Below are 24,369 nucleotides of genomic sequence, written 5' to 3' on the forward strand. Positions count from 1 at the left end.
ACGGAGTATTCCTTCTCCCATGAAGGTGACATCGTAGATTCCTCGCTTCGGGTAGTCCTGGATAGCCAAGAGCTCGTTCTTGTGGACCGCCAGCAGATCTTCCAAAATGGCGTGGACTAAAAATTTAATACCACGGGGACCGCCTCCACCCTCTGCCACGATAAATCGTGCAGAATTCTTAAGCCGGGCGTACACCGGCACCGCATCGGGTTCGCCTGCCATTAGCGTGGCCAGGTCGAACCGCACAGCTTTCGCTGCGCCCCTTGTCTTACGGAGACCAAGGGGCTGGGGGGGATCGCAACTCGTTGCTCAGGACTAAGCCTCTCTCCCAAATAGCAGCACGGGGGTGAAGTCCAGGCGAACCTGGACGATCCCCCGAGGCCGAGAGAGAGGGTACCTGAGCACCTTCTGACCAAAAACCTCCTGTATAAATACACTTGGTCTTAGCCAAAAGGCCGAGAAGCGATAACCCGAATGGGCCGGGCGTTGACCGAGCCTGCCTAATACTGCTGTTCACCCCTTGCAGCGATTGATTCAGCCTACTCCTAGGCAATTCCATGGGGCCCTGCAGGCTCACACACATTTACAGCTACTAAGCGGGAGGTGAATAAAGGCCGGAGAGGAAGCCAGACAGGATTTGCTTCTTTTGCTTGCACCACAATGCAGTGCTGAAAGAGGAGGAATCTACATAAAAACGCCTTCCTGGCAACGCCCAAATGCCCTCCTGCCATGCAGATAAACACTGGCAGCGGCAGCAAGTGCATGCCCACAGCCACCCCTTGTTCCTTCACACCTTGTATCAGCTGTAATCCAGTCCAGTCCAGTGCTGCCTGCTGAGCAGCACTGACCAACACTGCCTGGGCCCAGGCTTTTATCTCTGAGGCCCCATTATGATGTCAGAAAGCTGGCTCTGGAATCCTGAGGGCTCCACTATGACACGTGCAAAGTTCCGTCTGAACTTTATATAAGACGGTGCGGCTCAGTCAGTCACTCAGTGTTGCCTGAGAGGGCAACACTGCAACAGCCGGCCGCCAGGCTGTCTTTTTTTTGCACAGCTAGTTGCCTCCAGGAGGCCACAAGAGGGAGACAAGGGACTGCAAAATGGAAAATAGGCATCCACCAACTTTACAGACAACTTCTCCTTGCTCCTACAACCTCCATCCTTGCACAGTTTGTTATTCTTCCAGGTAACAAAGTAACAAATCCAAATTGCTGCTCTCTTTGTAGGCAAGCAAGGGTTTGTTGCAACTGCAATTCTTACTTCTTCTTGAAATGTAGGGACGACAGTACATTCCATCACATCCATCTAGTGTACACAGGTAGGTCCATTGTGGCGGGTAGGCGGCTGGCTGCTTTAATGGCTGTTTGCTGTTCCCCTACTCCACTCCACTCCACTATTTGACTGTGGTGCTGCATCAATCAGTGGCTGGCTCAGGTGCAGCTCTTTAACTTACCTAGGAGGGAGGGCGGAGAGAAGACAAGGAAGGTGAATGAGCTGTTCCAATGTGAAATGCCGGAAACACAGAAACACAGAAGACACACACACAACAAGAGGTGGCAATGTATTAATTAATTGCATTTAATAAATTAGCTCATTATCACACATGACTGTACAAATGCATTGTCCAACAGGTGTTGAAATAATGGGATTAAAAGGGGAGATCCCATCAGAAAGACAGAAACAATGGCAAACACAAAAAAACACTTTTGGAATCTGATTTTAGTCAACACATAAGGAAAGGGTGCACCGGTCCTGGAAATACTGCAATACCAGGTCAATGCGTGGAGTGGACAGAGCAAGCTCTATTTCCATCTCCCTGTTCTAAAAATCCATTTAATATATGGTCCCCAGATAGGGGACGTATCAGATATTAAACTGATAAGAACAGATTTTTTTAAGTTGACTACCCCAACTTTGGGGGTAACCGTTTATTTAAAATTTTTCAGGTTTTACAATAAATTAACATTTTTCAACATTTTTACAGGGATTCACATTTTACAACAATGGTTAAAAAATAAATACAAATTGTCAGATTAAAATCATACAATTTATAAAAGGGCACTTGGTGGCATCATATTATAGAATTCCATTCGCTAAAAAACCATTTTCTACTTAAAACAGGAGAGAATTTTTTGTCTAAAAGATAATACTTGTGCATTTCATAAAAACAAATTCCTAAAATATCATTCACAGATAAAATTTCATGTTTGAATAAAAGAATATTCCTGGCCGCCCACAGAGCTGCTTTAACGCAGTTAGTAATCTTCCATGCCATAATTTTCTGAGTCCTTGTTGGGCACTCCAGACATCCGTAAAATACGCCTTCACTTGTAATTCTTTTTATTCCGGTTATCTTCTTCATCAAGGGGAGGATTTTTGTCCATATTAGTTGTGAAAAATAACATTGCCAAAAGAGATGTAAGACTGTCTCGTCATCGCGGCATCCTCCCCTTGGACACGCAGCCGAGTTGGTCAGTCCCCTTCGATGCTGGAATGCCCGGCATGGAAGACACTCGTGGGCGCAGCTCCAGGCCAGATCCTTCTGTGAATTAAAAATGAATTTAGCATTAACCATGCTCCAGATAATTTTGCATTTGTTTTCATTAAAATTGCTAATGGGGGCTATTAAAACATTTTCTTTTATTTCCTTTAAAACATATTTACTATTTTTTACATCTTCTATTCTTTTGTCTTTTAGGTTAAAAAGGTTCACTATTTTTTCTAAAATCTTATACTGGTCTGGCAGGTTAAAAGCATATGGCGAGCTTAAAACCGTAGAGAACCATCCGTACCTCCTCATAAAATAGCCAGTGTTAAAACGGATAAAATAAGACCAGTAGTGTTCCTTAAAAACAGTATTAAGACACAGTGTAAAAAAATGGATTAAAAGAAATGCTTTTATATTTGGAAAATCTTTACCACCCATTAGCTTTGGTAACATCACTTTTTCTCTCCTGAGCTTCTCCATCCTAGAATTCCATAAAAATGTAAAACATGCCTTGGTAATCTTTTTTAATAAAATATCAGGGGGAGGGAAAACCATACTTAGATATAATAAAATTGGTAAAATCACCATTTTTGTGATTAAAATTTTTCCCTCCATTGTCAGTTTTCTAAGATTCCATAAACAAATTTTCTTATTAACTTTTTGTGCCACCAAGTCCCAACTGATAAAACCATTGTTTGACTCATTGAAGGAGACCCCTAAAATCTGTACAGACTCCGACACAGGGACTGGAATGTCCTGTAAAATCATATTGCCAATATTTAAAATATTACTTTTATTAAAATTGACTTTAAAACCGGAGGAGCAGCAAAATTGGTATATCTGTTGTAATGCTTTTTGCAGTGACGGGGCGTCCCTGCACAGGACCGCGACATCATCCATGTACCCCACCACTTTTGCCTCTAGTCCCCCCCCGCCCGGCAGGGGGACTCCACATATCTGCCTGTCATTCCTCAATCTGCAGAGTAGAGGCTCGATCGCACATATAAAAAGTAGTGGGGACAAGGGACACCCCTGCTTCACTCCGGAGTTTAAAAGGACATCCTGTGTCTTAAAACCCTTTACTAAAATCTTGCTCGTACAATTTTCATAAAAGGCCTTCAGAGACTGTAAAAAACCTTCTGGTATACCCATCTTTTCTAAAACCTTAAAAAGATAAAAATGTGATACTCTATCAAAGGCTTTCTCGAAATCTATGGATAAAACCGCCAATCTGCCTTTTCTCTCCTTCGTATCACCAATAGCATCTTTTAAAAGGTTTAAATTGTCCCATATGCTCCTCCCAGGTATCCCACAGACTTGGTTGGAGTGGACGATTTTCTCTATAACAGCCTTTAGTCTATTCGCGCAAATCTTGGCCATTATTTTATAGTCTGCGTTTAGTAAGGTGATAGGCCTCCAGTTTTTAATATCTGTTTTGTCCCCCTTTTTATAAAGCAGGGACACCTCACCTTTCTTCCAGGACCCCGGGAGGGCTTTTGTTCTAAAAACTTGAGTAAAAAGGGAATAGAGATCCTCTTTTAAAACTCCATAAAATGTGACATAAAACTCTATGGGTATACCATCAGGGCCAGGGACTTTACCTGTTTTAAAACTCTTGATGGTATCTAAAATCTCCTGTTCCGTAATATCCTGTAATAAAAAATCTTTGGAGACAGGATTTAAAACAGCGTCAACCTCCTTCAATGAGTCGTTCATCAAATCAACATTAACAAGCTTTATATTAAAAAGATCCGCATAAAATCTGTGTACCTTTTTTAAAATATTGTCAGTGTTTGTATCTCCATCAACATTGTCTAACAGGGTATGCTTATCGTTAATTTTCTTAAAAAAGTACCTGGAGCAGGTCTCATTTTCCTCGAGGTGTTTCATTTTTGAGCGAAAGACAATTTCCTTACCTCTCTGCTCCAGGCACTGGGAGATCTCCTTCCTAATCTCCATAATCTCCTCCTCCACCTGCATACCCTGTTCTCTGAACTTGTATTGGGTCTGCAGCCGGGTATTCAAATTAGCAAAAAAATCCTGTTTTTCTTTTGCTTTTCTCCTTCCGATTTTTATGAAAAAGTCTCTTATTTTTATTTTTATTTTCTCCCACCATGAGACTATGGACATATTTGGATGTCTTACCCGTCTGCAGCCCTTATAAAAGGTAATAAAATCAGATAAAATTTGCGGATCATCTAAAAGGGAAACGTTCATTTTCCAGGCTTTTTTGACAGTATTTTTCCCAATATCATTTTTAACTTTAAAATACAATAATTTATGATCAGATAAAACATTGGGATTAAGATCACATTTAAAAGGCAGTACTTGATAAGAGCAGAATATAAAATCGATCCTGGAGCTACAGTTCACATTGCTCCAGGTGACGCCGGCCTCTGCAGATAAATTGCTGTTACATTTCTTAAAAACATCAGTAAGTTTAAAATCAGTAACTATATCTTTTAATAATGAGGAGGTTTTGTCATAATTCCTGCTTACTGAGTTAGAGAACCGGCGTTCCCCCTTTAAAATACAATTAAAATCACCCGCTAAAACAAGTGGCTCTGAATCGTTTAAAAAAAGGGGTAAAATCTCTAGCATTCTAGCTCTTTCATTCTTGTCCGAGGACCCATAAAAATTTAAAAACTGCCATCTAATACCGTCTATAAAAGCTTTGACCAATAAAATTCTACCTGGTAAAATTTCATTAAAACTGTCAATTAAAACGTTCCCTTTAAATAAAATGGCGACACCTGCGGCTCTGGAATCGTTAGACCCGGACCACACTGAAGGTCCGAGTCTCCAGTCTTCCTTATATTTGTTGTAGTTCGTGCGATGTGGGATACAGCATTCCTGTAGGAAAAAAACAGTGGCGGAAAAAATAGAAAGATAATCAAACAGGGCAGCTCTTCTCGTCTTGGAATGCACGCTCCTAACATTTAAGGAAATGCCACCTAACTCTGCCATGAGGAAAAGGGAAAAGAGACAGTCTTATGTAATCTTACCCGAGGTGGCCTCAGCAGTCCTCGGCGTTACCAGAGACCTCACTCGAACTCTCATCGCCCTCCGACTTCAAACCGACTGTATAACTTGAGGAGATTGGAGAGGAACTCATGTCAGACAGCTGACCCCCCGCCATACCTGAGGCACTGATCGAAAATGGGTCCCATATGGACTCCACGGGCAAGGTTTCTGGAGCATCTTGTATGGCAGCCTCCTCCCCTACGATAGGGGCAGGAAACGCACTCGCGGCCGTTTCCGGGACTTCTGTCACCTCAGAGGTAGCTATGCTTGTCTCCCCCAACTGGCGAGAAGGGGGGAGACCTTCAGCTGGTGCTTCCGGGGGCGCGTCAACTGGTTTCCCTGCTTTCGCTCTAGCAGGTACTCCCATCGGCACCCCCGCTGCCACCTCTGAGTACGCCCTACGCCTTTTAGTCCTTGCTGCCGCTCCGCCCGGGTCCTCTGCCTCAGGTACAGGCTGACCCAGCACCTCCTGCGGCCCAGGCGGATCAGCTTCATCCGAACTACCCATCTCCTCCGTTTCCTGAGGGGGCTTTTTCGTCCGCTGATCACTGGCTCTTCTCTTAAACCGCCTTTGCTCTTTTGGGTCACCTGTTTGGGGGGGTCTGCTGGAGGTGTCCATGTCATTTGCCTCTTCACCTCCTGGTTCCTCTCCTTGTGCGGGGGCGATCTGGCCTGCTGGCTGCTCTGGACGCCTCGGCCGGACCTCGGGTTGTTCCGATCTGTGGGGACAAGTAGCATATAGATGACCAACTCGGCTGCAAAAACGACACCTTTTCCCCAGAGGGCAAGTTTTGGCCTCGTGCTCAGAGCTGCCACAATTCCTACAGGTGCTTTCGCAGAACTCTTTGGTGTGACCGTACTTTTGACATTTTCTACAGAATGGAGGCATTCCTGTATAAAAAAGATCTCCTGCCATATCACCTAATTTAAAGCGTGCTGGCGGCAACATTATCCCCCCTGCTGTATTGGCATCTCTATAACAAGTTACTAAAAATCTCCACTTTGACGTCCAAACTCCAACTTCGTTCATTATTTTGCCAATACATTTTACACTTTTGAAATAGGGGGATAAAAAGGACATCACATCTTTTAAATCAGCAAACGGGCAGTACATTTTTATCACAATCATCTTAGTGATGTCCAACACATGTTCGTAAAATTCAATACCGTCCAGTCTCGGATCGTTTTTTACCATGTATGCCGCCAGCAGATCTTGGAACACTCCATTCTGTACAAACGTTATGTCATATGTTCTTCTCCTTGGATAGTCTTGCACCGCCAATATCTCCCGCTTCTGAATGTTGAAAATGCCAACAAGCACGGTCTCCACCAAGAACTTCAGGCCGCAGGTTGTCGCCTTCTCTTCTGATACAATAACACGGATTGTATTTTTTATCCGGGCATACGCCGGTATGTCACCAGGACTTTCGTCCATGGTGAGGGGATTTCGGGAAAGTTACGCCACCCGTTGGTGACGCAACGTCTACGCAGCTTCCCCTTTTCGGCCGAAGCCTACACGGGGGATATGTGGATCGCAACTCGTTGCTCAGGACTAAGCCTCTCTCCCAAATAGCAGCACGGGGGTGAAGTCCAGGCGAACCTGGACGATCCCCCGAGGCCGAGAGAGAGGGTACCTGAGCACCTCCCAACTAAGACCAGGCAGCACTGACTACAAGTAACCAGCACTACACTTGATCTCAGCCAGAAGGCCGAGAAGCGATAACCCGAATGGGCCGGGCGTTGACCGAGCCTGCCTAATACTGCTGTTCACCCCTTGCAGCGATTGATTCAGCCTACTCCTAGGCAATTCCATGGGGCCCTGCAGGCTCACACACATTTACAGCTACTAAGCGGGAGGTGAATAAAGGCCGGAGAGGAAGCCAGACAGGATTTGCTTCTTTTGCTTGCACCACAATGCAGTGCTGAAAGAGGAGGAATCTACATAAAAACGCCTTCCTGGCAACGCCCAAATGCCCTCCTGCCATGCAGATAAACACTGGCAGCGGCAGCAAGTGCATGCCCACAGCCACCCCTTGTTCCTTCACACCTTGTATCAGCTGTAATCCAGTCCAGTCCAGTGCTGCCTGCTGAGCAGCACTGACCAACACTGCCTGGGCCCAGGCTTTTATCTCTGAGGCCCCATTATGATGTCAGAAAGCTGGCTCTGGAATCCTGAGGGCTCCACTATGACACGTGCAAAGTTCCGTCTGAACTTTATATAAGACGGTGCGGCTCAGTCAGTCACTCAGTGTTGCCTGAGAGGGCAACACTGCAACAGCCGGCCGCCAGGCTGTCTTTTTTTTGCACAGCTAGTTGCCTCCAGGAGGCCACAAGAGGGAGACAAGGGACTGCAAAATGGAAAATAGGCATCCACCAACTTTACAGACAACTTCTCCTTGCTCCTACAACCTCCATCCTTGCACAGTTTGTTATTCTTCCAGGTAACAAAGTAACAAATCCAAATTGCTGCTCTCTTTGTAGGCAAGCAAGGGTTTGTTGCAACTGCAATTCTTACTTCTTCTTGAAATGTAGGGACGACAGTACATTCCATCACATCCATCTAGTGTACACAGGTAGGTCCATTGTGGCGGGTAGGCGGCTGGCTGCTTTAATGGCTGTTTGCTGTTCCCCTACTCCACTCCACTCCACTATTTGACTGTGGTGCTGCATCAATCAGTGGCTGGCTCAGGTGCAGCTCTTTAACTTACCTAGGAGGGAGGGCGGAGAGAAGACAAGGAAGGTGAATGAGCTGTTCCAATGTGAAATGCCGGAAACACAGAAACACAGAAGACACACACACAACAAGAGGTGGCAATGTATTAATTAATTGCATTTAATAAATTAGCTCATTATCACACATGACTGTACAAATGCATTGTCCAACAGGTGTTGAAATAATGGGATTAAAAGGGGAGATCCCATCAGAAAGACAGAAACAATGGCAAACACAAAAAAACACTTTTGGAATCTGATTTTAGTCAACACATAAGGAAAGGGTGCACCGGTCCTGGAAATACTGCAATACCAGGTCAATGCGTGGAGTGGACAGAGCAAGCTCTATTTCCATCTCCCTGTTCTAAAAATCCATTTAATATATGGTCCCCAGATAGGGGACGTATCAGATATTAAACTGATAAGAACAGATTTTTACATTTTAATTTTTTTAGTTCTTATTCAGCTATTTCTTATAAAATCTGCGAAACAGAAAAAAGCTTCAGTTCAAACATCTTCCAACAGGACGTTCCAACTTCTTAAATTCCACCAGCTTGAGGCTTTTGGACCCACTCTCTTCCTGTCCAACAAATAGAAGACGTAAATTTCACTTAGGGCCAGCTTTATACAGTCTTTCTCGGAAATGGTGTCTCTTCTGAACAGTAAGATGTTGCGCACCTTCCATAGGGCATTTTTTAAACAGTTCAAGATAATCCACAACACTCTCTTCTTCTCTCCCACAGGATGCTTGAAGTCTCCATACAGCACCACTTCATGGTTCAGGAACCTTAATTCACAGGTAAATTTCAGTAGAATGCCAACAGTTTTCCATACCTTCTGAGCATAGGCACAGTTCCACATTAAGTGCATGACGCTTTCTTCTCCAGGACACCCAGCTCTTGGGCATCTTGGAGTGGAGACGAGCCCTCTTCTATACTGAAATGCCCTGGTAGGGAGACTTTCGTGTAGAATCATCCAAGACAAGTCTTTAAGAACATTGGATAGGTAAGGAGCGTTGGTGTTTCTCCATAGCTCCATAGACTTTGATGTTGTGAAGTTACTCACATTTGTTGTCTCTTGGTGACTGTCCAGCAACATTCTCAGCTTTCTGGCATTCTTAAGATGTTCCTGTTCCATACCTTCCAGTTGGTAGACACGGATGGTTCTTTCCAAACATACATACTGCACAGGTGGTAGCAGCAGGGTAGGCTTTGTAAGGGGCAGCTCTATCCACTTTCTCTTTCTGAACACGTGTCCAGCGGCATACCTTAGAAAATAGGCCCAGGTTTTATTCGTCTTGATGTTCTTGAAACACAAGGAGAAATACTGCAGATATAGAAAGCGTTTAAAGAAGATAATCTCCTTTCCTCCATTCTTCTTCTGCTTGTACATTATCTCTCGTCTAACTTTCTCCATTTTTGAATTCCAGATGAAATGGAAACATATCCTTTGGAGTTCCTTAAGACGATTTTCGCTTGGTAGAAAAACCTGGCTCAAGTACAACAGCAGAGGTAGTACTAGTGCTTTGATGACCAAGTTCTTCCCTTCAATTGTTAGCTGTCTGAGTTTCCAAAACTCAATCTTCTTCTTCACCTTTTCACTTATCAGCTCCCAGCTTTCTTTTCCATCATTCTGGGGCGTGAATATGACACCAAGAATTTTGATTCTGTCGCACTGGGTATTGACCTCTGGTAAGTCGAAATCCCTCCATTCCTTCAGTGTGAAGCAGTCGCACTTATTCTTATTCAATCTGAATCCTGATGCTTGACAGAAGAAGTCTGTTAGCAGTAGCGCCCTCCTCACAGATTGTTTATTGGAGCATAAAATATTGACATCGTCCATATAGGCACTTACTTTCACTGACTGCCCACCTCCTCCTGGAATCGGCACCCCTCTAATGATCTTCTCTTTCCTCAACAGCGTGAGCAGGGGTTCGAGGACACAGATGAAGAGGATGGGCGACAGGGGGCATCCTTGTTTTACCCCAGACATCAGATCCACTTTTCCAGACAAGAAGCCATTAATGGTAACTTGGCTATAGGATTCTTTGTACAGTAATGCGACTTGTTTGATCACTGTCTCAGGAAAATTCATTTTCTTCAGCACAAGCCACAGAAACTCGTGCGAGACTCGGTCATAGGCCTTCTGAAAGTCCAGTGACAACACGGCCAAATCTTGCTTTCTGTCTTTGGAGTACCAGATGCAGTCCCTGATGGTATTTAGGTTATCTGCGATACTTCTACCCGGTACCCCGCAAACTTGGTCTTGGTGGATGACCTTGTCGATGTGTTTCTTAATTCTATTGACCAAGATTTTGGATAACACCTTGTAATCGACATTGAGGAGGGTTATTGGCCTCCAATTTTCAAGGCTGGTCTTGTCTCCTTTCTTGAACAGCAAAGTAACTATTCCTCTCCTCCATGACTCAGGTAACAGCTCGCTCTTCATTGCTGCTTTGAAGATCTCCAGCAGGTCTTCCTTCAGAGTGTTCCAGAATGTTGAAAAGAACTCCACTGATAGACCATCTGATCCTGGAGCCTTCCCTCTTGCGAAACTCTTGATTACACTCAGGAGTTCTCCCAAGGTAAGTTCCTTGCATAAGTCTTCTTTCTCAGCTTGGCCAAGCTTAAGTTCTAGCGCTTCTAGGGCGTGTGAGACATAAGACATATCTATCTTCTTTTTGTCAAAGAGAGTCTGATAGAATTTCTTGGCCTCTTGAAGCATACCTTCTTTGCTGGTTTGACCAGCGATATTGGTCATGATATTTTTCTGTTCCATACTTTTCTTGAAAAAGAAGCGTGAACATTTCTCGTTATTTTCCAACTGTTGCACTTTAGTATTAAAGATCACTTCTTGTCCTTTTTGATGGATGACCTCTTTAATTTCTTTTTTAATTTTTCCCACCAGGTCAGCGACATCAACACCAGCGTTCTTCAAACTCAGGTAAGTCTGTAATTTTGTGTTGAGTCTCTTGTACCACCTTTTCTTCTCTCGGGCTCTTTTAATCCCATAATCTAAGAAGAAGATCTTGATCTTCTCTTTAGTATTGTCCCACCATTCTAGGATTGATGGAAATTTTCCTTTAGCAGTTGCCCATTTTTTGTAGGCTACAATGAATTCCTCCTGCATCACTTTGTCTTCCAGAAAGCTGGTATTTAATCTCCATACTCCTCTTCCTCTTTCATTTGCAGGGATATGAATAGTTGCACTGAGCATTTTATGGTCAGAGAAGATATTGTCTTCAATCTTAATATCCACTGGCTTCATATTTTTCGATGTGAGTACATAATCCAGTCTGGACTTGACTGTAATGTTCTCCCAGGTATAACCTGGTTCAGACCTCTTCAGACTCCTCCATACATCAGACAATTCAAAATCGCAAATGAAATTTTTCCACTGTTGCACGGTTTTATCTACTCTTCTTGCAGCACCTCCAGTTCGATCTTCACTTTCGAGTGCACAATTGAGATCACCTGCTACTACAAGCGATGTTGAGCCGGCAATAAATGGCTGGATATCTTCAATCAATTCTGACCTTTCATTAGTATCAGGTGAGGCATACACATTGAGGAGTTTCACTTCACTCCCATTATAGTCAACAATAACTAAAAGCGCCCTCCCGGGGATAAGTTCAACAAAGGAAATAATTCGGCAATTCTGCCCTTTCAATAAAACACCTACTCCTGTTGACTTATTTGAATTTTCGCCTGACCAAACCGATTGTCCGTGAGGCCAACTGTCTCTCAGCTCTTTATAGTCCATACTGTGATCTATATCACATTCTTGCAGAAAAACAATATCAAAGTTCAATGTGCTCAAAAACGAAAAAAAGGCAGCCCTTCTGGCAGAGCTCCTCACACTCCTCACATTCAGCGAGAGCAACTTCAGACAGGACATCATTCAGACTTCATGATGACCCATCAGAATCAGAAAGTTCAGGAAGTATATCCCCCAGGCTTGGAGTTACGAACTCCTGGATATCCATGGTGGGCTGGATAGGTTGAGACATCTCAATTGCCGATACTGGTTGCGGTGTCTCCATTGCCAGCACTGGCTGTACGTCTTTTAATTTTGCCTTCATAGTCTTTTTCGACTTGACACTACTAGACTCAGCCGACTCAACCTTTTTCCTTTTTCTTTTCTCCTCCAGCTCCATCACTTCACCCCAGTCATCCTCTTGGCCATCAGGAAGACCGGGAGAGCGGACATCAGTCACACGAGAACCGCTAGATGGCAGACCCTTGGCCTCGGATGGGACATCGGACTCTGTAACTGCTACAGGACCTGCCACCATTACGGAAGGACTCAGGATAACGGATAGGTTCTTTTTTCCCTCTGATACTGGGGCCACCTTCCGTATGAGGCCAGCAACAGATGGCCCAGCAGCAGGCTCCTTGGATAGAATAGTCAGTCCAGGTTGTTGTTGAGCTGACGCTGCAACCTGCGCCCAAGTCTTTACCCTATCTGGGCAATCTTTGAACGTGTGTCTCTTCCCACCACACAGATTACATGTGATCTCCTCCTGACACTCGTCTCTATTGTGGCCAAGTTTCCCACAGTGACTGCAGAAGCGTGTGTCAGCCGCCTCTGCTTTACATCCATCTGGCTTGTGCCCAAACTTCCTACATTTCCTACAATAGGAGGGCATATTGTTGTAGAACAGATAGCCTCTGTCACGGCCAATGGTGAAATTGGAAGGCGGGTGGTGAACTCCCCCAATCCCATCTGGGTCTGCTCCAAACTTCACCAAAAATTTGTATTTGCCTGTCCATAGGCCAACTTCGTCCATCACCTTCTGGCCATTTTTAATGTCCGTACAATACCGCAGCAGGAACCGAGCAATATTGTCCATGGTGACATACGGATTGTACATGAAGACAGTCACATACGCTTCACCATAGGAGTACAGCAAGGTGAATTTAAGTCCTTCCAGCTCTGGACTCCCCTCTTTCAATTTCAGAGTCTGGTAGAAGTTCTGGCAGGCAGCTGTTGTCTCCAAGACCAGGATATAATAGTCTTTTGCCGGATGTTGTAGGCAGAGAATGTCATTCTTTTCCACCAGAAGAAGTCCAAACAGGATCTCTGTAGCCAGATGTTTCAATCCGAACTCCTCCCGATAATTTTCTCCAATATCAATTCGGATGCCGTTCTTCACAAAATTTTGTCCACGCTCCAGGAATCGGATTCGGCCATAAGAAGCCATATTATCTGTATCCCTGTCTGGGAACTCAGTCGATCGCCTTCTTGTTCTCCGTGGTCTTCCCCTTATAGCAGCATAGAGCTTCAGACAGTAAACTGCCAATGCTCTAAGGCCAAGGGTATGACAGGCTAGGAGACCCTCTGACAAGCCACTTGAGCTTAGCCAAAAGGCCGAGAAGCGATAACCCGAATGGGCCGGGCGTTGACCGAGCCTGCCTAATACTGCTGTTCACCCCTTGCAGCGATTGATTCAGCCTACTCCTAGGCAATTCCATGGGGCCCTGCAGGCTCACACACATTTACAGCTACTAAGCGGGAGGTGAATAAAGGCCGGAGAGGAAGCCAGACAGGATTTGCTTCTTTTGCTTGCACCACAATGCAGTGCTGAAAGAGGAGGAATCTACATAAAAACGCCTTCCTGGCAACGCCCAAATGCCCTCCTGCCATGCAGATAAACACTGGCAGCGGCAGCAAGTGCATGCCCACAGCCACCCCTTGTTCCTTCACACCTTGTATCAGCTGTAATCCAGTCCAGTCCAGTGCTGCCTGCTGAGCAGCACTGACCAACACTGCCTGGGCCCAGGCTTTTATCTCTGAGGCCCCATTATGATGTCAGAAAGCTGGCTCTGGAATCCTGAGGGCTCCACTATGACACGTGCAAAGTTCCGTCTGAACTTTATATAAGACGGTGCGGCTCAGTCAGTCACTCAGTGTTGCCTGAGAGGGCAACACTGCAACAGCCGGCCGCCAGGCTGTCTTTTTTTTGCACAGCTAGTTGCCTCCAGGAGGCCACAAGAGGGAGACAAGGGACTGCAAAATGGAAAATAGGCATCCACCAACTTTACAGACAACTTCTCCTTGCTCCTACAACCTCCATCCTTGCACAGTTTGTTATTCTTCCAGGTAACAAAGTAACAAATCCAAATTGCTGCTCTCTTTGTAGGCAAGCAAGGGTTTGTTGCAACTGCAATTCTTACTTCTTCTTGAAATGTAGGGACGACAGTACATTCCATCACATCCATCTAGTGTACACAGGTAGGTCCATTGTGGCGGGTAGGCGGCTGGCTGCTTTAATGGCTGTTTGCTGTTCCCCTACTCCACTCCACTCCACTATTTGACTGTGGTGCTGCATCAATCAGTGGCTGGCTCAGGTGCAGCTCTTTAACTTACCTAGGAGGGAGGGCGGAGAGAAGACAAGGAAGGTGAATGAGCTGTTCCAATGTGAAATGCCGGAAACACAGAAACACAGAAGACACACACACAACAAGAGGTGGCAATGTATTAATTAATTGCATTTAATAAATTAGCTCATTATCACACATGACTGTACAAATGCATTGTCCAACAGGTGTTGAAATAATGGGATTAAAAGGGGAGATCCCATCAGAAAGACAGAAACAATGGCAAACACAAAAAAACACTTTTGGAATCTGATTTTAGTCAACACATAAGGAAAGGGTGCACCGGTCCTGGAAATACTGCAATACCAGGTCAATGCGTGGAGTGGACAGAGCAAGCTCTATTTCCATCTCCCTGTTCTAAAAATCCATTTAATATATGGTCCCCAGATAGGGGACGTATCAGATATTAAACTGATAAGAACAGATTTTTTTTTTTTTTTTTTTTTTTTTTTTTTTTTTAGGTTTCAACAAAGTTTTTTATTGGCAAAAATAATATATTTTACAGACTTTTTTTTAAGAATTGAAACCACAAGATAAAATCAATGGCATAATACATAAATATTCATACATTTAAATGAATACAAAAGAATAATAATAAGACCAGTAATACAGATGTTATAATAAAAGTACAGAACAATAGCAGGATAAAATTTGTACAGGGCATAAAAGACATAAAAGAATAAAACCATTTTTATTTACAATGTTATGGTATTCCACATTTGCAAACACCACATGGATGTTGCTTCTTTTACCCCTAGCTGCTTTTTGTCCCTAAGATAATAAATATACATTTCACTTAGGGCATATTTCACACAATTTTTAACGTCAATAAAATCATGTTTAAAAAGCAGAATGTTCCTAACCTTCCAGATGGCATTCTTAAAACAGTTTAAAATGATCCAACAGACCATTTGCTGTTTAAAACTTGGGCAGTTAAAAAGACCATAAAACACGTATTCAAATTTAAGATCTTTAAGACCGCAGGCCCATTTCAGCAATGGGCCTACCTTCCTCCAAACCTCCTGTGCATATGGGCAGTTCCAAAACAGGTGCATTACCGTCTCGTCGTCACCACACCTGTCTCTCGGGCACTTGGCTCTCGCCACCAGTCCTCGCCTATGCTGGAATTCACGGGTAGGGAGGCACTGGTGAACGATTGCCCAGGCAAGGTCCCTGTGCACATTTGCCATAAATTTCCCGAAAACGTTCCGCCACACCACCTTGGACCTTGCCTGTGAGAAATTTGAAACTGCCAGTGTATCTTCCTGCCGCCTACAGGAGAGTGACACTTTTTTCTGGTCCCCCAATATGTCAGGCCCCAATTCTTGGAGACCTAGGAGCCTGACAGTTTTTTCGAGCACCGCATATTGTTTTGGGGGACACAGAAGCACAGGAGAATTCAAAGGGACACGAAACCATCGTTTAAAAATCATGCCCGTAGCGTACTTTAAAAAGTAGCTAAAAATACCATCAGAATTATACATTTTAAAACAGAAGCAAAAGTATTTAATGTAAAAGAAGTTAAAAAGGTTAGGAACATCTCTCCCGCCATTGTCCTTACATCTGTACATAAAATCACGTTTTAGTTTTTCCATTTTGGAACCCCATAAAAACATAAAACAGATCCTGGTCACTTTTTTAATATATAAAATTGTTGGAGGGAAAACCATAGCTACATAGAGCATTATAGGTAATAAAACAGATTTAATTATTAAAACTTTTCCCTCCATGGTGAGATTTCTCAAATTCCACATTAAAACCTTTTTTTCCATTTTGGCAATTACTGAATCCCAATTGGGTCTCCCATCGTTTTCTTGATTAAAAACAATTCCTAAAATTTTTATCTGATCCTGCTGCATGTTAACTCCTGGTGTCACAGAGGAATCCCATACACCAGTATAAAAACAGTCACACTTATCAACGTTTAATTTAAAACCAGAGGCTTCACAAAAAAAGCCGGTGTTCCTCAATGCCCTTCTCATAGAAGCGGCGTCTGGGCATAGGACGGTGGCGTCATCCATATAGCCCAGGATTTTTACCTGGTTCCCCCTTCCTCCAGGTATGGGCACGCCTCTGATGACTTTATCATCTCTTATTAGGGTGAACAGAGGTTCTATGGCACAAATAAAAAGGAGCGGAGACAACGGGCACCCCTGTTTCACCCCTGATAAAAGAGGAACACCTTTAGTTAAAAATCCGTTGATAGAAATTTGGCTAAAACAGGATCGATATAAAAGCTTAATACGTGTTAAAATAATTTCAGGAACAGCCATCTTTTTAAGAACCATAAAAAGATATTCATGGGAGACCCGGTCAAAAGCCTTCTCGAAATCTAAGGATAAAATAGCAAGACTTTGACCCCTTTCTTTAAAATACCAAATGATGTCACGTAAAATATTCAGGGACTCAGTAATTGACCTCCCAGGTACCCCACATACCTGGTTTGGATGGATTAATTTATGAATAAAAGGTTTAAAACGGATTGTTATTAGTTTAGCTAAAATTTTACAATCAACGTTTAAAAGAGTAATAGGACGCCAGTTTTTTAACTGGTCCTTCTCACCTTTTTTAAAAATTAAGGACACAATCCCCCTCCTCCAGGAAGGGGGCAGCTCTTCAGCAATAAAAACTTCCTTATACAATAAAAACATGTCATTCTTTAAAATTTCCCAAAAAGCATGATAAAATTCGATGGGCAGACCATCTTCCCCAGGAGCTTTCCCATTAGAAAAACTTTTAAAAGCAAATAAAAGTTCCTCCAAGGTAATATTACGGGATAAAACTTCCTGGTCTAAAATATCTAGCTTGGCATCAAGGGAATTAAGAACATGTTCTAAAAAGGAAGGATCAATATTTTTCTTGTTAAAAAGAGATTGGTAGAAATTAAAAGCAGAATTTAAAATGCCGACCATAGTGGTTTCTCCTTCAAGGTTTAAAATGACATCTCGTTTATCCATTACCTTTTTGAAGAAGAACCGGGAACACTTCTCGCCATCCTCGAGGTGCTTTACATGTGAATTAAAAATTATTTGTTTCCCTTTCTCTTCTATGGCATGTTTTATTTCAGCTTTAAGATTTAAGATATCATCATCAACATCCATACCAATCTCCTTCAATTTAAAAAGTACATGTAAACGTTTATTAAGAACATAAAACCATTGTTTTTTCTCTTTTGCTTTCTTCTTACCTGCTCGAATAAAAAAAGCTCTGATTTTGGGTTTAATGCCCTCCCACCAGTGTAGCATAGGCTGACTGGGCGCTCTATGGGACTGCCAACACTGGTAGGTCCGCACAAACTCCTCTTTAATGATGGGGTCCTCCAGGAGCGTGGTGTTTAGTCTCCAGGGACCCCTACAAGCTTTTTGCTCCCCCTCTAGCTCCAAGTGCACCGAAAGGAGCTTGTGATCAGATAAAATATTTGTTAAAAGCAAACATTTTTTGGGAATAAAACTGTTAGAAGTGAAAATAAAATCAATTCTGGAGCTCACTCTTCCATTGGACCAGGTGGGGCCTGGGTCTGCAGGCAAGAGTTCCCTCCAGCAATCTTTCAATTTAAAATCACCAATAAAATTCTTGAGCAGGTAAGAAGTACGGTCAATTTTTCGATTAAAATCCCCACCCTGCCGGTGTTCTCCATCTCGTACACAGTTAAAATCACCACCCACCAGCAGGGGGGTAGACCCAACACAAAACAATGGTAAAATTTCTAATAGTTCTGCCCTCTCCTGTTTGGAAGGAGGGGCATAAACATTTAAAACACGAATTAAAATTCCATTAAAAAGCAAATGTATTAAAATAGCTCTGCCGGGCATGATTTCAGTCACTGTTTGGATGGAGATAAAACGACCTCGGCAGAGCAATCCAACCCCCGCAGAGCGACAGTCATTTCCACCAGACCAGACTGAGGGGCCTAGTTTCCAGTCCATCTTTAGATCTTCATATTCCAAGTCATTAGGGATTCCACATTCCTGAAGCAGGCAAAGGTCAAAGTCCACAGTCTCTAAAAATGAAAATAAAGCAGTCCTGCGAACAGGGCTCTTTAGGGACCTCACATTTAGTGAGGCGACTTTGATAGGAACCAACATAGTCTTTAAGTCAGAGTCCGAACCAGAAGAGTCGTACTCGGAGATCAGCTGCGAATCTGGACCCCCTTTTTGAGGGGTCAACAAATCTTTAATGTTGGTAGGGTCAGAGCCAGATACGTGGGCGGCTCCAACCCCCACACTGCTTTCATCGGAACTCCGGTAGGCAGCTTTCCTCCGAACTCCGGACTCCTCCTCCTCTCGCTGTCTCTTAGCAGAATGGCTCCTATCCATCTCCTCGAAGTCGCTCTCACCCATCTCTGGCCCCTGGCTGAAGATATCGCTGATGTCTCTACTTGGCAGCTGCACAGGGGCCTGTGAGGTCCCATCACTTTTGGCAACCTTTGCCTGCTTACGGGGAGCCTTCATCGCAAGCCCCTCTACAACCGCAGTGGAGGAACTTTGCTCTGGCCCCCCTGTTGACCGGTAATGGTCAAAACGAGGCTCCAATCCAGCATGTTTGGGGGTTTTCTTAATGGAGCCCTCGTTTGACACAGAGTGTCTCCGCTCCATGCCCACACTCTTGGGACAGGCGTCAGGTCTTACCGCAGAACCTACGGAAGCACGACGCCTGTCGCTAACCACTGCCTCAACAGGGTCCACTGCAGGCGGAGCAGAGGACCCGTCTGCAGAGGTGCCGGTCAACTTATGTCCAGCAGAGTCAGAATTCCTCCTGCTCTGCCTGGACCCAGTGGAATCCCTGTGGCCGTCCCTCGAGGCTGACATCGGTGGGCCCCCCGATGGAGCTGTGAAGGACTTTGGCCTGGACCCCTCAGTCGTCAATGCTCGTTTTGGGGCATTACCAGCGGCGTCTGCACATGTTGCAAACTGCCGCTCTGGCCCTGGTCTGGGTGGCCCAGACTTCGCTCTGCGGGGGCAGTCTTTAAAAGCATGCCCAGTCATGCCGCACAGATTGCACAACACCTCGGAACTGCATTTTGCCGCCACGTGTCCAACCTGGCCACACCTGTTACACTGCACCACATGGGGCCGGTCACAATGTTCTCTGGTGTGGCCATATCTCAAGCAGTTCCGGCAGGCTATTGGCATCTGGGGGTAAAATAAGAATCCTCGATTCTTCCCAATGGCAAAGTTCTGGGGTGGGTGGTGAAAGCCTCCAATGCCATTGGGATCCTGGCGGAACTTCACCCAATATTTTCTTTTCCCATTCCAGAAGCTCTGGGTATTCAAGATCTTGTGTGAGAAGCGGACCTCCCTGCAGTAACGACTGAGGAAGGTTTCAATGTCACACTCTGGGACAAATGGACTGAACATACATATCACGAGCGGGACCTCTTCCTCCCCGTAGAGGAATAAAAAGTTCAGTCCATTTAGCCGCTCCTCACTCTGGCCCGCATCAGATAGTTTCTTGTGCATATTCTCGCAGCATGCCGCGGCCGTAAAGGAGATGGTGTACCGACCGCGGCTTTCCTGGTCATTGAGACACAGGATGTCCGCCCGCTTGAGCCCCAGGAAGTCCAGCAGAATCACCTCCACAATGAAGCGAAGGTTCTTCCGCTGACGATGGCCTTCTTCCACCTCGATGCGGACGGACTGGCGCAACCGGGTGTCCCCGGATGCGAAACCAAATGTGAATGGCATTTTCAGTGCCTGGGGGCTAAGCCTGTCCCTTATAGCAGCAAGGGCTCAGATTCCACAATTAAGTGAAACCCTCCCCCAAGGCCAAGGATTAGGGTACCCCAGACACCTACGATGCCCGACAAAACGCCCTTGGAACGCTCGTTTAATGACGCCTCAAGGCCGGTTGACCTCTTGGAAAAGGCGCGATCGCCACTCGTTGTCCGGGGGCTAAGCCCACTCCCCAAATAGCAGCAAGGGGGTGAAGTCTCTCTGTGAAAAGAGACGATCCCCCAAGGCCAAGGAGCAGGGTACCCCGGACACCTCCCAACAAAACCAGATGCAGAAATACTACACCCGATCTTGCCAAAAGGCCGAGAAGCGATAACCCGAATGGGCCGGGCGTTGACCGAGCCTGCCTAATACTGCTGTTCACCCCTTGCAGCGATTGATTCAGCCTACTCCTAGGCAATTCCATGGGGCCCTGCAGGCTCACACACATTTACAGCTACTAAGCGGGAGGTGAATAAAGGCCGGAGAGGAAGCCAGACAGGATTTGCTTCTTTTGCTTGCACCACAATGCAGTGCTGAAAGAGGAGGAATCTACATAAAAACGCCTTCCTGGCAACGCCCAAATGCCCTCCTGCCATGCAGATAAACACTGGCAGCGGCAGCAAGTGCATGCCCACAGCCACCCCTTGTTCCTTCACACCTTGTATCAGCTGTAATCCAGTCCAGTCCAGTGCTGCCTGCTGAGCAGCACTGACCAACACTGCCTGGGCCCAGGCTTTTATCTCTGAGGCCCCATTATGATGTCAGAAAGCTGGCTCTGGAATCCTGAGGGCTCCACTATGACACGTGCAAAGTTCCGTCTGAACTTTATATAAGACGGTGCGGCTCAGTCAGTCACTCAGTGTTGCCTGAGAGGGCAACACTGCAACAGCCGGCCGCCAGGCTGTCTTTTTTTTGCACAGCTAGTTGCCTCCAGGAGGCCACAAGAGGGAGACAAGGGACTGCAAAATGGAAAATAGGCATCCACCAACTTTACAGACAACTTCTCCTTGCTCCTACAACCTCCATCCTTGCACAGTTTGTTATTCTTCCAGGTAACAAAGTAACAAATCCAAATTGCTGCTCTCTTTGTAGGCAAGCAAGGGTTTGTTGCAACTGCAATTCTTACTTCTTCTTGAAATGTAGGGACGACAGTACATTCCATCACATCCATCTAGTGTACACAGGTAGGTCCATTGTGGCGGGTAGGCGGCTGGCTGCTTTAATGGCTGTTTGCTGTTCCCCTACTCCACTCCACTCCACTATTTGACTGTGGTGCTGCATCAATCAGTGGCTGGCTCAGGTGCAGCTCTTTAACTTACCTAGTAGGGAGGGCGGAGAGAAGACAAGGAAGGTGAATGAGCTGTTCCAATGTGAAATGCCGGAAACACAGAAACACAGAAGACACACACACAACAAGAGGTGGCAATGTATTAATTAATTGCATTTAATAAATTAGCTCATTATCACACATGACTGTACAAATGCATTGTCCAACAGGTGTTGAAATAATGGGATTAAAAGGGGAGATCCCATCAGAAAGACAGAAACAATGGCAAACACAAAAAAACACTTTTGGAATCTGATTTTAGTCAACACATAAGGAAAGGGTGCACCGGTCCTGGAAATACTGCAATACCAGGTCAATGCGTGGAGTGGACAGAGCAAGCTCTATTTCCATCTCCCTGTTCTAAAAATCCATTTAATATATGGTCCCCAGATAGGGGACGTATCAGATATTAAACTGATAAGAACAGATTTTTTTTAAGTTGACTACCCCAACTTTGGGGGTAACCGTTTATTTAAAATTTTTCAGGTTTTACAATAAATTAACATTTTTCAACATTTTTACAGGGATTCACATTTTACAACAATGGTTAAAAAATAAATACAAATTGTCAGATTAAAATCATACAATTTATAAAAGGGCACTTGGTGGCATCATATTATAGAATTCCATTCGCTAAAAAACCATTTTCTACTTAAAACAGGAGAGAATTTTTTGTCTAAAAGATAATACTTGTGCATTTCATAAAAACAAATTCCTAAAATATCATTCACAGATAAAATTTCATGTTTGAATAAAAGAATATTCCTGGCCGCCCACAGAGCTGCTTTAACGCAGTTAGTAATCTTCCATGCCATAATTTTCTGAGTCCTTGTTGGGCACTCCAGACATCCGTAAAATACGCCTTCACTTGTAATTCTTTTTATTCCGGTTATCTTCTTCATCAAGGGGAGGATTTTTGTCCATATTAGTTGTGAAAAATAACATTGCCAAAAGAGATGTAAGACTGTCTCGTCATCGCGGCATCCTCCCCTTGGACACGCAGCCGAGTTGGTCAGTCCCCTTCGATGCTGGAATGCCCGGCATGGAAGACACTCGTGGGCGCAGCTCCAGGCCAGATCCTTCTGTGAATTAAAAATGAATTTAGCATTAACCATGCTCCAGATAATTTTGCATTTGTTTTCATTAAAATTGCTAATGGGGGCTATTAAAACATTTTCTTTTATTTCCTTTAAAACATATTTACTATTTTTTACATCTTCTATTCTTTTGTCTTTTAGGTTAAAAAGGTTCACTATTTTTTCTAAAATCTTATACTGGTCTGGCAGGTTAAAAGCATATGGCGAGCTTAAAACCGTAGAGAACCATCCGTACCTCCTCATAAAATAGCCAGTGTTAAAACGGATAAAATAAGACCAGTAGTGTTCCTTAAAAACAGTATTAAGACACAGTGTAAAAAAATGGATTAAAAGAAATGCTTTTATATTTGGAAAATCTTTACCACCCATTAGCTTTGGTAACATCACTTTTTCTCTCCTGAGCTTCTCCATCCTAGAATTCCATAAAAATGTAAAACATGCCTTGGTAATCTTTTTTAATAAAATATCAGGGGGAGGGAAAACCATACTTAGATATAATAAAATTGGTAAAATCACCATTTTTGTGATTAAAATTTTTCCCTCCATTGTCAGTTTTCTAAGATTCCATAAACAAATTTTCTTATTAACTTTTTGTGCCACCAAGTCCCAACTGATAAAACCATTGTTTGACTCATTGAAGGAGACCCCTAAAATCTGTACAGACTCCGACACAGGGACTGGAATGTCCTGTAAAATCATATTGCCAATATTTAAAATATTACTTTTATTAAAATTGACTTTAAAACCGGAGGAGCAGCAAAATTGGTATATCTGTTGTAATGCTTTTTGCAGTGACGGGGCGTCCCTGCACAGGACCGCGACATCATCCATGTACCCCACCACTTTTGCCTCTAGTCCCCCCCCGCCCGGCAGGGGGACTCCACATATCTGCCTGTCATTCCTCAATCTGCAGAGTAGAGGCTCGATCGCACATATAAAAAGTAGTGGGGACAAGGGACACCCCTGCTTCACTCCGGAGTTTAAAAGGACGTCCTGTGTCTTAAAACCCTTTACTAAAATCTTGCTCGTACAATTTTCATAAAAGGCCTTCAGAGACTGTAAAAAACCTTCTGGTATACCCATCTTTTCTAAAACCTTAAAAAGATAAAAATGTGATACTCTATCAAAGGCTTTCTCGAAATCTATGGATAAAACCGCCAATCTGCCTTTTCTCTCCTTCGTATCACCAATAGCATCTTTTAAAAGGTTTAAATTGTCCCATATGCTCCTCCCAGGTATCCCACAGACTTGGTTGGAGTGGACGATTTTCTCTATAACAGCCTTTAGTCTATTCGCGCAAATCTTGGCCATTATTTTATAGTCTGCGTTTAGTAAGGTGATAGGCCTCCAGTTTTTAATATCTGTTTTGTCCCCCTTTTTATAAAGCAGGGACACCTCACCTTTCTTCCAGGACCCCGGGAGGGCTTTTGTTCTAAAAACTTGAGTAAAAAGGGAATAAAGATCCTCTTTTAAAACTCCATAAAATGTGACATAAAACTCTATGGGTATACCATCAGGGCCAGGGACTTTACCTGTTTTAAAACTCTTGATGGTATCTAAAATCTCCTGTTCCGTAATATCCTGTAATAAAAAATCTTTGGAGACAGGATTTAAAACAGCGTCAAC

The 24,369-nt window shown here is 44.1% G+C and overlaps 1 long non-coding RNA gene, 2 other non-coding genes and 2 pseudogenes across 3 annotated transcripts; 1 reads left to right on the forward strand and 4 right to left on the reverse strand.

Moving 5' to 3' along the window:
* Window positions 1-1,737: 1,737 nt before the first annotated feature.
* On the reverse strand, window positions 1,738-1,925 carry LOC142654051 (U2 spliceosomal RNA). The gene has a single exon (XR_012848848.1). It is a non-coding gene; the product is annotated as a U2 spliceosomal RNA (small nuclear RNA).
* Window positions 1,926-8,504: 6,579 nt separating this feature from the next.
* LOC142653814 (U2 spliceosomal RNA) lies at window positions 8,505-8,695 on the reverse strand. Its single transcript, XR_012848673.1, has one exon. It is a non-coding gene; the product is annotated as a U2 spliceosomal RNA (small nuclear RNA).
* A 448-nt stretch (window positions 8,696-9,143) lies between these two features.
* LOC142652847 (uncharacterized) lies at window positions 9,144-9,909 on the forward strand. Its single transcript, XR_012847950.1, has 3 exons — window positions 9,144-9,230; window positions 9,655-9,736; window positions 9,834-9,909. It is a non-coding gene; the product is annotated as an uncharacterized LOC142652847 (long non-coding RNA).
* A 4,968-nt stretch (window positions 9,910-14,877) lies between these two features.
* LOC142654177 (U2 spliceosomal RNA) lies at window positions 14,878-15,082 on the reverse strand (annotated as a pseudogene).
* Window positions 15,083-21,921: 6,839 nt separating this feature from the next.
* On the reverse strand, window positions 21,922-22,102 carry LOC142654096 (U2 spliceosomal RNA; annotated as a pseudogene).
* Window positions 22,103-24,369: the final 2,267 nt, after the last annotated feature.

This window comes from Rhinoderma darwinii, chromosome 5 (genome assembly GCF_050947455.1).
Source record: "Rhinoderma darwinii isolate aRhiDar2 chromosome 5, aRhiDar2.hap1, whole genome shotgun sequence".
In the NCBI taxonomy this organism is placed as follows: domain Eukaryota; kingdom Metazoa; phylum Chordata; class Amphibia; order Anura; family Rhinodermatidae; genus Rhinoderma; species Rhinoderma darwinii.